Source organism: Sarcophilus harrisii, chromosome 2 (genome assembly GCF_902635505.1).
Source record: "Sarcophilus harrisii chromosome 2, mSarHar1.11, whole genome shotgun sequence".
Taxonomy (NCBI): Eukaryota; Metazoa; Chordata; class Mammalia; order Dasyuromorphia; family Dasyuridae; genus Sarcophilus; species Sarcophilus harrisii.
In genome coordinates this window covers 474,279,350-474,295,644 of record NC_045427.1, presented here as the reverse complement: position 1 = coordinate 474,295,644, position 16,295 = coordinate 474,279,350, and the positions used below count along the sequence as shown (strand labels likewise).

Below are 16,295 nucleotides of genomic sequence, written 5' to 3'. Positions count from 1 at the left end.
TTACTATTTCAATACCCATTTTTTCCTAAAGTCTAAAGTGGAGGAAATGCACATATTGAGTTTTGCTTTCCTTCCCCTTTCCCTCTCCTTCCCCTTTCCTCCCTCGCTCCCTTTCTTTCCCTTCCCTTCCTCACCTTTGTCCTCCCCTTCCTTCTCCTCTTCTCTCCTCTTTTTTCCTTTCCTTTCCTTTCTTTCCCTTTCCCTTTCCTTTCCCTTCTTTTCTCTTGGGTTCTGGAGTAACAGATCACAAGTCACATTTTGTGTATATATATATATTTTTAAATTTAATAGCCTTTTATTTACAGGATATAAACATGGGTAACTTTACAGCATTAACAATTGCCAAACCTCTTGTTCCAATTTTTCACCTTTTCCCCCCCCCCTCCCCTAGATGGCAGGATGACCAGTAGATGTTAAATATATTAAAATATAAATTAGATATTGTGTATATATTTTTAAAACGACATGCTAGCAGCCTATTCTTTCAGATGTATTTTTTGCATGCATATAGAGAATCATCATAGTTGGGAGTTCAAGGTGAGACACTGTTTGTGTGCCACCTAGAGGCAAGTGCTTCTTTTTAAAATAGAACACATAAAAAATAATTTCTGTACACTTCACAAAATTAACTTTGAGAAAAATCACTTGTACCACAGAGGAAATTTAAAAATCCATTTTAATTTAAAAAAAAAAAAAAAGAAGAGAAAGTTGGCCAGAGTAAATGGTTTACTCTGCTTAGACTTTAGTTTTTGCTCTCCCCATTCTTTCTTATAAGTGTCTTTCCTTCCCTTTTCTTTCCCAAGTCTTTCTACTCTTCTCTTATAATTAGTCTCCTTTCTTCATCTATTATTTTCTCCAATCCATCCTCCACATAGCTGCCAGTCGTTTTCTTAGAGCACATATTTGTCTCTTCCTGTTCAGAAATTCGGAGTCTTATTCTCTAGAACATCCATTATGTACTGTGCAGTCTAGCCAATGGCCCTTTTCTCTTCATACATCAACATTTCATTCTCCATTTCTATGCCTTTCTACTAGCTGGCCCCTTTTTAATCTCTCCCTCTTAGAATTCCTAGTTATTTCTTTCTCCCAAAATTTTATTTATCTAGCACTTTAAGATTTATAAAAAATTTCTGTACAATACCCACTGAGGAAATAGTATATTACCTTTTCTAATTTATACATAAGGAAAACAGTTACTTGCTTTCAATTAGACAGTAAATTTCCCAGAGTCAAAATTAAATTTGGGGTTTGAACCCTAATGCCACACAATTTATCAGTAGAAAGAAATGTAGGTGCCACAATAAGTCTATACATGTGATTTTATATGTACAGATGTGAGATCAACAAGGTAATGTGATTGCTGAAGAATTCCTATTTTCAGCACTGTACAGTGACTTACATTTCTTAAACTATCACTAGATCATCTAAGGCCATATGTATAACTGTCCATAAGCTAGGATAAGAACAGTTCCATAAAATATTTTCCTTCCATATTATTTAATTCTTCCTTCTCAGTAGTCACTAACTAGTTTTCACCCTAAAAATCTTTAATTCCAATACCTTCTATCTCTGTCATCATTATTCTAATGTCAACCCTGTAAAAAATTTCATTTTTCCTTATTCACACCCAACTTTTGTAGTTCTATGACTGGTTCACAAAATATGGTTCTATTGACCATATCCATCTTCACTAATGGTCAATGGAAGTAGCTTCCTTCCTGTTCTTTCTGATTTGGAAGGTTCTATATGAAGTTTTCAATGTTTAGGTGACAGCAAGGAAGTTAAGAAAAACTTCCCGGCAAGAGTTACTTTAATTACTGATTGAATTAATAACATTTTATCCCTGAATTTGTAAATATTTGGGGAATGAAGACAGTATGAAAATATCTTGAATTCTTGAGAACAAAGGCTACTTATAGCTCTAAGGTATTACTGTTAAGAAACATAGCATAAGTTAGGGAAATAATAACTATCAAATAAATACTACCATGTTGAGCAGGGAAGGCTATTGCCTTATCATACCTAATATGTAACCTTTTTGAAATGAGTTGTTTCTAATATCATTAATGCTTTCATTCACCTGCATACCAGGTGTCCTTCCTTTTGTTGCTTATGTTAAAGAACTTGTTTCAAACAAGACGGTTGAAGAGGGGTGGCAGGGATTTATGCACACACACATTTTATATACACACACACACACACACACATACATACATATATGTATTTGTGTGTATACATATACATATATATGTATATGTATACACACACATATTCTGAAAAACATCTTTAAAACTAAGAAGACCTTGCTATCAAACAATCAAACAGATTGCATTTGTCAAATGCCTTCTATATATCAGCTACTGTGACAGGTGTTGGGGATACAAAGACAAAAGTGAAAAAGTAACTGTCCTTAAGGAGCTTACAATTGAGATACGCACTAGCCTGGTGATTTCATTAATACAGAGAACTTCTTTCAGCAATGAGAGTTGGTATCTTTGAAGTTTAGAGCAAAACTGCTTAACTGAGGTCACCCAACTGATAAAGTGGAGGAGACCGGACTCCTAGCTCTGACACCAGGCCTCTTTACACTCCCATACTGTCTCTCTTTTATTAAGTATATACAAAATAATAAAGGCAGCTCAGAGGATAGAGCCGAGTTCAAATTTGATTTCAGACATTCACCAGCTACAGGACATTGGGCAAGTCATTTAACTGCTGTTTGCCTTAATCCATCAGAGAAGGAAATGATGAACTCCATTGTCTGCTAAGAAAAGTCCACAGACAGAAGAGTCTATAGAGTCACAAAGAGTCAGATGAGACTGAATGACAGAACAAGAATATACAAAATAACATGAACTCTAGCAGTTAAGGCAGCCAATCAACGCTTCACAAGGTGTTTCCTGAGTTGAGCTCTGAAGGATACTTCTAAGAAGCAGGGTGAGGAAGGAGCTATCAATACACAAATAGGAGAGATGGAAGATCCTGTAAGATGAACAATAAGAAAGTGAATTTAGTTGAGACTTTAGTTCAGGAAGGGTCGGATAAATGAGAAACCTGGAAAAGTAAGCAGTGGCCAGTTTGTGGAGAACTTTAAATGCCAAACAAGAGTCTGTACTATTCCTCAAACTAAAAAGGAAGTTAACAGAGTTGGGGAGTAAGGGTGAGGCAGGGAACAAGGATGGACAAGACATCTTTAGATTAGGGACAGATTTGAGAGATATGGGGGTAGTAGTGGAAAAATACTTTACAATAGATTAGATATGTGAATAAGGTGGAATAAAAAGCAGAGGCTATGAACCTGGATTATTAAAATAGAAATTAGGAAGAGGCATGGGTTTGGGGAAAAGAAGTAGAGAATTCTGCATTTTGACATGCAGTTTGAGATGTCCCTAAGACATTAAGTTTCAAATGTCCAAGAAATAGCTGAGGCTATGTTTTCTGTTTGTTTTTGTTTTGTCCTCTATGTTGGACACTAATTAGGATAAAAAAAATCAAAGTGGTGCAAGAGATGTATGTAAATCTAATTAAAGATGAGCCAACCCAATACTTTGAGCATGGCATGACAGTGGTAGAGGTGGGAAAGAAACATATGCAATCATTTTTGAACTGTCAACTTCTATTTGCTAAGATTAACTTTTCCCTTAATATATAGTACAAAAGAAATAAATGAAAACAAATGATAATCATAGCCCAAAGAACACCTCTAGAGTAAGCTTAATATTTAGTCCAGGCAGGACAAAAAGCAAGAAAGAACCTAAAATGACTAGCTTCTACACTCTCTTTCCTTTATCATGAAATAAGTGTTTTTTGGGGGGCAATCAATCCATTTGTGATATCTGCTAAGTACCCACAATAATACAGACTTTACAATTACTGAGAAAAACATATGCAAGTCAACATGAAGTAAGAGTTAATATACTGCAAAATAAATGTTGAGCAAAATAATTAGAATAGGAAAAAATTTAAAAGTTCTAAATACTTACTAGAACTTAGCTTAGAGACAGACAAAAGCGGAATGATTGATTTCTATAAAGACAGTAGAATGAATTAAACTCATGATTTGATTACAGATCATCCTACAAAATTGGTCACTGGGGAAAATATCTACTTTCCGTATCTACTGTCACTTCCAGGCATGAGCGCATAGGGTTTGAATGGATAGCTTCTTCCAAAACCTTTACTTTGGTAGAATTTGAAAAGGAAAAATTCCTTTTCAAGGAGAAATTAAAAGGAATGAAGTAAGATAAGCTTCAGATAAGTTTTCAGATAAACACAACGGAAATTGGTCAGGAACATGAAAGGCCATTGGATTTATCAGAGATCACGGATCCAATTTTCATTAGCTCTCTTTTGTTGCATTTTTCCTGGAAATCCTCTAGAAACTTTTCAAGTGCAAAGAGATTCTTATTATTGACAAAACTGAAAGATACCAGAAGAAGCTAAAAACCATGACTATTTAAAGTTTCTGAAACTTCCCCTTCTGACTTCAAAGACTTCAAGTTCATCAAAGTTTAAATGCTTTAAAAATAAAAAAATATTATGCCAAATATATTGTTGAAATGTATTACTATTGCCTTCCTGCTGGTAGTTACTTTCCATATACAGTAATCAGAAACCTTTTGTTCAAGTGAAACATATGTTATTAATCATCAGACTAGTCCTGTAAAATGTAGTACCTATATTTTAAATGTTTTATTGCTTATCTCTGCCCCAATTTCCATTTTAAAAAAAAAGTCTTTTAAAATTCTATTAATTTGTCCCAATTAAACTTAATAAATATCTTTTTAAAAATCTCCACATTAATCAGTACTATGCTAGTCAAGTTGACATGTGCCAAATGTAATATATTTTTAATGTTGTGGTATGGTTTCTTGCTGTACAGATATGCAGAAAACTAACAGCTCTTCTTCAGCAGGTGGCAGCAGACAACGGCAAGAAGCAATGTGGTGTTCCGCCATTTGTCAGCTCGGCAAATCTATCATCACTGCAGGCAGTTTTGGAGCCACAAGTTATAGGCCTTTATGTTATGGGATAGTGCTGAGCTAGATCATGAAATGTCACAATTCTACTGTGGTGAGTATATTATACTCTATTTTAGATGCGCTTCTGACAATTTAGATAAACAAAGTAATAAATAAATGGTGCAGAGGAAAGTGACTGAGATGGTGAGGGAACTGAAAACAATGCCCCACAAGGATTACATAGAATAAGTATTTTTAACCTGGAGTCTATGAACTTTAAACAAAATTTTCATAATTATATTTCAAGATAATTAGTTCCCTTTGTAATCTTCTATATTATATTTTATGCACTTAAAATATTCTAGGAAGAAGCTGATAGGTTGCATGGGACTGTCAAAGGGGTACAATACAAAAAAGATCAAAACTCCTGCAAATAAATTAAATCATTGATGAATAGAGACAATGGGGAAAGTAATGGAGGGAATATAAAAATTGTCTTCCAGTATTTGAGGGGCTGTCATGTGGAAGAGAATTACATTTATTGAGAATGGCCATAAAAAATCATCTGTACTTTGCAGTGTCCTACACATATCAGAGGCTCCTAATCTATAACTGCTGAATTGAATTCAATATGTGGAAACTGCAGAGAGTATGCATAGTTGGGCTTACTAGAAGGGAAAAGCCTTTTAAACATTGAGAGCTGTCCCAAAATGGCTCAGGCCTTGAAGACTGCTTATCTCATGATCCCTTCTGCTTTGGTGTTCTTGTGACCACACCCAGTTGATTTGACAGTCATCTGAGTAAATGTTTTGCCTGGCTTACTCAAGATTCACTGGGCAGCCTCTCTACTAGGAGCTATGATGGCTACACACATAAGGAGAAAAAAAAACCCTACTAGTACTTTTATCCAAAACCTAAACTTTTCCTTGCTAAGAGCATTTTGGCTTATTCAATATCTTAAGAAGAGCTTTTTATCACCTTTTTTTAAATCACTAATATTTAGCTTTACCTTTTGGATAGAAGGCTATTTCTCCAGGATTTCTCTTATGACTTTTATGGCTTTAGTATTGAATACAGAAATAAGAAGTAAGAATCATCTTGTACACATTGCAAAACTGTGTTTTCTAAAACATATCTGGGAAAACTTGTCAAATGACAAGAATGTGTGATCAATGTAGAGCAACCCCATGGTGATCTGACAAGGATTAGAACTGTGGTTGATTGCTTTAGTTAATTAGAACACTGTGGTAACAAGGCTAAGGTACAGGTTCAATCCCTACATGTATCATTTTGTTTTGCTCTGTTCCAAAGCAACAGACTACCCATCTAATGAAGGTCAACTTTTGGCAAATATGAAATGTACAACAAGTGAAGCTTATCTTCATTAAATTCTCAAACTTAAGTGCTGGAATAGTCTCATTGCTTTCTTCTCTGCTGCTTTTCCACCCACCCAAGCAATTTATGTTTATATTAGGAACTTAATAATGTTAAGCTTTCACAAGACTGCTTATATTTAAAAATGACATTAGGGAACGACTGATTAAACCAAATGAACAACTTGATTACACAATTTTAGCCATCAATAGGGAATACTTTTTTAAAAAAAATAAATGAAGCCATCTTATAATTGCTCTCAATTTCACTGAAGTAAGGCTCTTTTTGTTCTAACCCTAGTGAAATAGGGTTACAAATTGATGCTATTGGTCTCAAGATCAGAATCAGATGAGAGTATAAATCTATATCACTCACTACCAAACTCCCAGGCTCCTAATGACAGGTCAATGGAGTCATCTCTGAATATGAAGGACACATTATTTTAGTACCCGTTGTAGTGTTCAAGAAATCTGCTATCCATCTTCCTTTGTCACTTCAGTGAATGAAGAAAGTAGAAGAATGAGGAAGTTTAGGAAGAGGGCAGCCTTCCAACTGGTTTAAGACTGCTGATATGGCCAGTAATTCAGGGCATTTAAGTTAGCTTATACCTGGATCTATGTTAATGAGAAGATTTAGAAAAGAGAAAGGAAAGAAAAAAGACAGCATGCTTTACTAGGATCAGTTTTCAGAGACAACAGAAAGAGAAGACTATGGGGAATGTGGGTAGGAGGAGAGTGGAGTTCCAAATTGGCTTTGTAAATAAAATAGTGAATTTCTTTATGTTCCAAATCAGAAAGGATTCCTCAAAAAATAAAAAATGAATTAATTGGTCTGACTAGAAAGCATAACAATTAAACTACTATAAATATAAACTCAAGGGACTTTTGACAAAATGTTTCCCGGTTTATGAGCTTTAAAATCATCTGCACTGCAGTTTAAAATGGCACTCGCTTCATAATTCTTTGCCTAAAAACTAAAGTTACTTTATATTAAAAAAAAATATGTCTAATCAACTGTTCTTTTTTCCCCTGGAAAAGAGGAATAGAAGGGAAGGTGATAAGGGAATAAAGAAACGTGTCAAGAAGATTCCTATCTTCATCAGATGTGCCAGGTTGACTTCTGGAGGGATCCTAATCAGATCTTGTAGTGCTGTTTACCAAGTACAAGAAATGGTAAAACCAGCTTTATTATCCAAGATGATGTTTAGGAACTACATCTCCTATTTATTCCCTGCTGGTGCACAGTGTCAGTCATTTACACCGCAGTCAAAAAATTCAACTCTTCCTGCTATGCAGCAATGCTCATGCTGATAGTATGCAAGCAGATCATTACTGTTGTCATAGAAAAGTAAGCCCCAGCTTGATTTGGGTTTCTTTTAATTCAGTATTAGTTTCATATATGCTCATGTTTATTTTTTCCTGGCAGTTTACTTTCTTTGGGGAAAAAAAAGGCAACCTTTCCTTTTAGATCTTCATATCATTTTAGATTTAATCTTTAAGGGCACTTCTCCCAAACAGAACTAGTTTCACTGTTCTTCCTCTTAGCTCTAATTAAATTACAAAACATTTAAATTTTATCCTGTTTGAGCTGAGGAAATGCTTCAGAAGTCACAATTCACTACAGATCATGTAAAATACTGCTTAACCAGTATTATAAGCAACATAAGCAAGCAAAGGGACCAAGGATACTTTTCTAGTATAAATTATTATAAATGAGGAGAGAGGGGAATGTTGGGGACTGAACTCTTTTGACACTGTCTCTAACCAGTAGTACAAATGGAAATGGTAAATTCGGGGACCCCTTAGGAAACTATGGCACAGTGATAAAGCTTCAGAATCCTCACTTCTGGCCCTCCTGATATACCAAATGGTTAACGCCCTTATTTTTTGACAGGGTAGATGACTGGCCACTCTAGCTTCCTTCCTAAGCTAGAGACACAACAGAGAGAACACATAATTGGAAAAATCTTAATGTACTAAATATAAACAATAGTGGTAACAGTGATTTTATCACAGGGCCAACCAAATGTGGATTAATAAAGATAACTGGTGGGAGAGTTTGACAAGGAATGACCCATGAAGCTGGGCTGGTCAGATTCTTCAAATCATAAGTGAGCTGGTTCCCCCGCCCCCCCCCCCCTTAATAACCAAGAAACTCAAACCAAGGAAATGGAAACTGAACTAAATTGAGATCCATTTGAAGCAGAAACTGGTCTACTTTTGTGTAACAGTAAATTAGGTCTTTCATTATCACGATTATAGATTTCTATTTAATACTTAATCACAGGCTGCATTTTTGATATGTTTCTTAAGTCACTCACACCTCAAGATCAAACAAGAACATAAATTTGTTTGGTTTTTTAAAAGTCTATATTATTATATAAGACCAAATCACAATAAGCTAGAGAGAAATCTAGAATCAAAGAACCCTTTGTGTATTAAGGAGTCTTCATTCACTTTAACTTAATAGAGAGAAAGCTTATACACCATGCACTGAATAATGTGGAAAGCAATGAACATAGAACAAAAGGAAATCTAAGTCAAAAAACACAAAATAGATCTTGTAGCAATTACTAAACTAAGAAACTATTCTCATGGTAAACTTGTAGTCTGGTCATATTCAACATTAACATCTTTAATGAGGTACTAGAGATATTCTGTTTAAAACCTTAAATTATTTTCTCTTCTCAATAATCTCAAAAAAAAAAAAAAAAGGCACTACAGAGTGACAGAATGATGCTATCTTCCAACTTTTAAAAAAAGATCATGAAATCAGTTTTCTAACTCAATTTTACTGATGACGCCATTTCATTACATCTTTACTGCCATCTTAGTAGCACATTTCCTAGCAAGCCCCTGGGTATATTCTTTTATTTAAATTATAGTAAAGTTAGGTCTTTCTTGCCACCCTGATGCCATGACACTTCAGTAGCATAAAAGTATAGCTCATTGTTCACTGACGGAAAGCACCGTGGCTCCTCACACTAGCATGCAGATCACTAATATTGGGAGAATACTAGAACAAGTCTGCTGAAGAACTCCATAGCACCTAACAAATAATCTGACAAAAACCCTCAATGCCACAAAATGGGGAGAGAAGAGAATAGAGTTTGGTAAAACACATGGAGAAAGAAAGGAAGAAGGGAATAAAGCATATGACATTTCTTTCTTTTTCTAAGTATTTCTAAAAGGTAGCATTAAGAAACATTGCAGAATGAGTATTTTTAAAAATATATATATATAGTAAATAGAATCTTAAAGTTCCATATAAAAAATTCAATGTGATGTGTTTCACATCACATTAAATTCATATAATTCATATTAACATGCTGTCAAACCAAAGAATGCATATTATTAATGTAGATGGCTGCCTTTAAAATCTAAGATCTTGTATCCACTTCTAATTCATCAGGTAATTTTAATATTTAACCTATACTTTGCAGGCAAAACAAATTTGTCTTGTAAAAATCAGAAGAAATAATACCTTTATAATTTAGCTAGTCTATCTGGTAAAGTGTATAATTTGCTAGTTGAGATTTAAGGTACTTTTAGGGCCACAATATATGTTTCAGATTTCTAAGAAAATGTCTTTTAAGATCTAAACAATATTAGGGCTGCTAAAAAAGCAGCTGTGTAAAATCTTTCTATCTTTTCACTTTTAAATCCTCATTATTCAGACTAAGCAGAATCTAACAACTAAGAAGGGAAATGGATAATATAAGGAAGGAGAATGATAGCTGGTATTTTTAAACTAGAAGTGAAGTTAAGTCAGAATTCACAGGCAACTGATGTGGTAGGAAATAAGAACTACTGAAGCAGTACTACAACATTTCTGACAGTAAATTCTTTGTGACAGGGCTTACAGTAAAATTTATTCATAATAATTTAAGTAATTCAGTCCCTTTAAAAGATAAACACACAAATCAAAAATGAAAATCCTCTTGCTCTCTCCAATGATTTGTTTCATAAAAGAACAAAGGAATAGCAAGCGTCAAATCCAATTATTTTTAAGAATAACAAAATTCTTAAGCATACAATCACAAATAAGAGTTTTAAACAAATAGCTTTGAAGTTATACACTATCAATTAAACACAAGTCATTGAAGTGAGAGGGAAAAGCGCAGATCTGTTGCTCTGTATCTCAACATATTTCTCAAAATAATTTTCATGTTTATTTTAGCAACTGATTGTACATCTCTAATGTGGCAGCTCTTTCTAAAGAAATACCGAAATCCCTTTCAGAAACAGAACATACAAGTGGTGATAAAACGATTGTACACCTTTAAATACTAATTTTTTTCCTGCTACAGTAAAATTAGTAGGTGATAAATTAATTGATTTCATTACTAACATTATTAATGAATAATTGATTAAAAGTTAAAAGTATAAAAATTATTTACTTAAATTTATAGTACTAAGATGTAATTTATTTATTAATATACAAAATGCTTTGTAACGCAAAAATGCATTGGTAGTTCCCATGTCATAACATTAATATTTCACAGTCCATTTAAAAATCTATCCTGTCTGTTGAAAAAAACCTACCAGATTTTAACTTATACAGTTTCACCGCTATAGGAGTATGATAAATACTTACTGTAGACAAAAGGATTCCATTTTCTTCCTGAGAATGTACTCCACCCTACTAAGGAACTCTTTCTAGAGTACAATTCCATTTTCTGAGTTTTACAGTAACAAAGCTCTTATGCCATAGGTCTTAATGTAAATGAAATGGCACCACAGCTGCTTTCAGTAACCATCTTACTGTGACAGTGATACAGCTAATTGTTAAAAATGGTGGCTAAGACATTTTCCATACATTAAATTAGAGAGCTCAGTTGAAGGCTGTGGCATCCACCCACTTCAGACAAAGGAAAATAATTTGCAACTGTACCAACGCATGGATAATTGAGCCATCTCCCACACAGGGTCAGTGTTAGAGGTTTCCTCCATCTTTACAGAAATGTAAACCACAGCTCATTGTCTCTTCCAGGAAATCAATTCTTTTCAAAGCTGTACAGAGTGAGAGTTGTTTGTTTATTTGCTTTTTTATTTATTTATTTTTAAGAATCTTAGTGCTGTTCAAATACTAAACTATGGTATCAAGATAAGCCAAAGGCTCAACAGTTACTGTTTCCTGTTCAGTTCATCCATTTCCCACTTGACATCTCCTCCAGACTTTCTATTGTTACTAGTAGGCAAAGTCACACCTTTAAATTGAGAGTTGAATCTCCAAACTAGATTAATAATTCTCTAGTCCATACTTTTGAAAAAGTAAAAAGTCCATACCCACAAGTCTTCAAATTATAAATATATTCATTAGGATAAAAAGCTATACTTCTACTGCCATTGTAATGCTCACTTCAAGTCCATTTATTTCATGTCAGTTTTGGATCATGTTATTTAATGTGATTCGGGATTTTAATATTTATAATATTAATACTCACTGATGCTTACATGATTGTAAAAGTTTTCATTTTATTTATAATAATGAAACTCTCTGTATGAAAGATATGAACTATGTTTAAAAACATTTAATTTTCTTTCCATATTTATATGAAAAGTAATCACTTCAGTTTTCTTAAATTGAATAACAAGACACAAGTCTTCTATTATTCATAAATTATTTAAAAACTGATACTAAAATTTTTCCTGAGAAATAGTGCTTAACCTCTTTAACACTCTTATTTTCTCAGAATCACCACAATAAAATCATAATTATACATAATTGGGTTTCTTGAGAAAGAATCTATATGTTATAGATATTGTATCTTAAAAGATGTATCTGGTTTTGACCAAGGAAAAATTCAATTTAATATTTCATCTCCTACAAGAATTCTGCATACCATTAAAATTAAAAGTACATATTGTTCATAATTAAAAGCTTAAAAATGAAATCAATGGATTTTTAAAAAAAGGTTATAATCCGAAAGCACATACCATATTGCCCCACCCTATAATGATTCAAAAATAAAAGAATATTAAAATAGAAAGAAAAATTTGAACATTTCTCTAGAGAGCCAAGTGTTTCTACTATCAAATGAGCCAACTGTTAGCAGAATTTATCTCATAAATTCAAGCATGACCTTGTCTTTGAGAATAGATTCAATAACAAAACTGCCAAGCTATTTACAGGGAGAATTTATCTAAATTTCTTTACAAAATGAAGACAATCCTACCTGTAGTTAACAAAATTGAAGAGTTACAAACCTGTCGATGCTGTTTGTCATTGCAACTCTTTGGTACCTTCTCTCTGGGTTTATAAAGCTCTATCAGTGCTCGAGTCCGTTCCCCCCTCCCCCCTTAACGGGGGGAGAGAGAGAGAGAGAGAGAGAGAGAGAGAGAGAGAGAGAGAGAGAGAGAGAGAAAGAGGAAGGAGGGAGGGAGAGAGAGAAAGAAGGATAAAAAAGAAGAAAGAAGAAAGAAGAAAGAAAAGGAAAAGAAAATACCCTGAAAGTCTGGATCTGGCTCAGGCAGGGAAGAGTCTAGTAAGACAATGAGATTGCAGGATCCCCTGGAAAAGCTGACCACTATTGCTTATGAAGGATGCTGATGATTTTTCAGGCTGCTGTATTCAAATTCTGAGAAGTCAACCATCAGTTTGATAGCAGTAACTGATGGGAGTAACAGTTTATAGGTTACAGAAGGGTATTTTATTGTTAACGGACTGTACCAAGTTAAGATTTAAGAGGGGGAGAGACAACATGTAGGCAAGGAAAGATATGCTACTTCCCCCCCACCCCAAGCCACTGCAATTACTCTGATGTGAATTTTTGATGACTTCCGACATCTTGCATGGTTAATAATCGCTTCAGCTGTCATGTTTGGTTAATGTGGAAAATGCATTTGGTGCATTGTGATGCAATGCTATGGCCACAGATTGTAACACCAGTTGTGAAGCTATTCCCTTAACTGAGCAGCAGGAATTTGCACATGCCATGGTGCTAAAATAAATGGTAGTTAAAAAGATTTTATACAGCAGCAGCAGCAGCAGACAGATCCTGCCATTTTAGACTTACAGAAAGCATAGATGCAACATATAGAACAAATGCTCATCACATTGTTCATGTCAATTTCACTGTTCCTAAAAAGAAAGCACTTAATTTGATATTTTAAATATTTGGCTTCTTAGTGGTTAAAAGATTTAGATACTGTTTAAATAACTACTCAGATTAATTATAGCTTTGAACAGAGGTTATTTGCATTTCAGGAATATACAGCCAATGAAACTGTCAGTGACACATGAAAATGCAGACTCTTTATTAACATATGCTCAGCTCAACTGCCACTTTCCTGTATGACATTTAGGCAAAAATATATGATGTGTAAGTCATGAATATTCCTATTCTTTCTCAGTGATTAAAAATTTGGTTCCTTAGAAATGGACTTTTAAAAGGGGATTGCACATATATCTGAAAACTAAAGATTACATTAAAATACCAACTTGTATTTTTCATTATCACCAATAGAAATTCAATGCAGCAAACAATTGTGCAATTACAGGAAGGAATGTAAAACAGCAGAGATGAAAACATGCTAAGAGCTAGTCATCCTATGATTAAAGTCAGGCCTATATATTCCAGCAGTCCGGTGCCATCATTACAGTGCAGAAAGCTAGAGAAAAATCAAGAAACAAACCACTCCATCTTCAAAAAGATAAATCATAAACTCTATGAGAATAAGGAATAAGCTTTCACATATGTAAAATAAATATCACTATTGAAAAATGTTACAAAGATGATTATTATAATGATCAATTCCATAATCTAGTCACACTGAAATATAAATCTACATATTTAACATACAGAAATACTGTATTTAAAATTGATATTTTTATTTCTGAATTTATCAATTTCCCATCTAATAAGGCAAAGCAGATTTATGGATTTTGACATTTTTTAAAATAAGGAAAAATTCTTTAAGGTAGCTCCATTAGCTCATATTTTATGGGCCAGAACATCTGCCAATTTGGTGCCTACTATTTTAGGTTTTTATGTTTCATTAAAAAAAGAAAAAGAATGAACAGAGCAACACATGAATGTATCTAAATGCTAAATATTTGTTAACAACATAAAATAATTCATTATTTCTATTGTTTTATTCATTGTGATAGCACTAAATGTTTAATATTGAGGCATGTGTTAACAAGCACTGCAAAACTAAGAGCTTCTAGTTTTGTTTTGCTTTTTACTTTGATTTATTGTTTAAAATTAACCTTACCAACAGTTCTACCTGGTGCTATAGCAGATGTCAATTTATTTGTAAAAGCATTGAACAAATCAACTTTACTGGTTTCAGACCATCATGAGGCTGGGGAAGCTTCACAATTCTGTGTATGTGTGACAGAGAGGAGAGACAGAGGGAGAGAGAGAGAGAAGAAGAGGGAGGCAGAGAGAGAGAAGAAAGAGAAGGAGGTGGGGGGAATATGCACATGTGTACACTGCTGTGTGTAACCATCTTTAGCTTATGCTCCAGTTATTAAAACAAAAGGTGATCCTGGGGGACCTTTGTATTATACCAGTGCAAGAAGTAAATTTTCTTTTGTTTTTGACCAAAAATAAAGGTATTGAAACATAGAAGACATATAACAACAGGAGTCTGAGTATGAAAAAGGGAGCTGGATTGTAACAAAAACAAGGCCTTATAACCCAAATGTAAAGTCAAACACTATTTCACTGATAGTTACAAGTTATCCCTGAAAGAGATCACTACTGCACAAGGAGGAACAAAACATAATTCTACAAATGCAGACATTGCTTCCCTCATTACTATCAAAGAAGAAATATTTTCAACGCCATAAAAACTCAATAGAAAATCTGTGTAGATTTTCCTTTCATCTCAAAAAGAATCCCAGGGAAATAAAATCAGTAATGTGATTTGGAATTATACAAAGTCAGAACTGAAAAAAGGCTTTAGAGATCATTTGATTCAATACCCTCGTTTTGCCAAAAAAAAAAAAAAAAAAAAAAAAAAAAAGACTCAGCAGTCAATTCCCTTATCCAAGGTCACACACATACTGAAATGTGAACACATTTATAAACACCACCCAAACAATCCACTTACAGTAAGAGTCCTATCTCCACTGGAGATGAATTTATGTTGTAATTAACTAAGGGTAAGGAGGCTTATGCTTATTATTTTTTTCAGGGAGACCCATTGTTTAAGTTTATAGCATGGGTTTCTAATACAGATTTAACCACTAAAGCATATCAATGGGGAAAAAAGGAAATGAAAAATGGGGTATATCTCAAAATTTAGAACTAGAGGGAGAAACTTTTTTTAATCAAGTGATATAACTGTAAAGTGATTAGCACAGTGTCTGGCACATTAGTAAGCACTACATATATTAACTCTTATTATTATTTTATTTTCCCCATTTGCCTCTAATACTAAGAGTATGGTAGAGGCCACAGAAGTAAAAGAAATAAACAAACTACTGAAATGATGATATTCAATTGAAATAATATTTAGGCTTACAATCTTGACGCTTATAGCTGGCATATATACTGAGCTTCACCATAAATTAAAGGTTTTAGGCAGTCTCCTAAGTCATGATCTGTCTTTGACCTGCCTTACACCATTGTTTTGAAGATCAAATGAAATAAAAGATGTTAAAATTAAAAGCACTACATCAATATAAAGTGATATTATTATAACTCACTTTCCCCTCAATTTGCTTATAATACAGTCTTGATTCTTGTGCTGTTGTTTTCTTGATTGACTCCTCCTCTGCAAACTCTCTCCCCCTTCTACTTCCTATGACAGGCAGACAAAATCCTTGGCTCATTGTTCTTTTCTTGTCATTTTCTCCTTCAGGGAGTTTACCTATTTGCTCTGCTTCAACTAATCATCTCTATATTGATGACTGAAATTTCTATCTGCAGTTCTTATAGTTAAGGTTCAATCCCATACCTCCAACTGCTTGCTGGACATTTATTCTTAGATGTTCTTGTGTTACCTC

The 16,295-nt window shown here is 33.8% G+C and overlaps 1 protein-coding gene across 3 annotated transcripts in view; it reads right to left on the bottom strand.

The window, feature by feature from the left end:
* NUP93 (nucleoporin 93) overlaps positions 1-16,295 on the bottom strand; it is a 126,109-nt gene that overhangs the window by 50,447 nt on the left and 59,367 nt on the right. The window contains exon 1 of one of the 3 annotated variants that reach the window (XM_031954540.1): positions 12,545-12,680. The exons of the other annotated variants lie outside the window; for them this stretch is intronic. The gene's annotated coding sequence lies outside the window, so the exon portion shown is untranslated. Of the gene's footprint in view, positions 1-12,544; positions 12,681-16,295 lie in introns of those variants that run through there. 3 annotated transcript variants of the gene reach the window in all.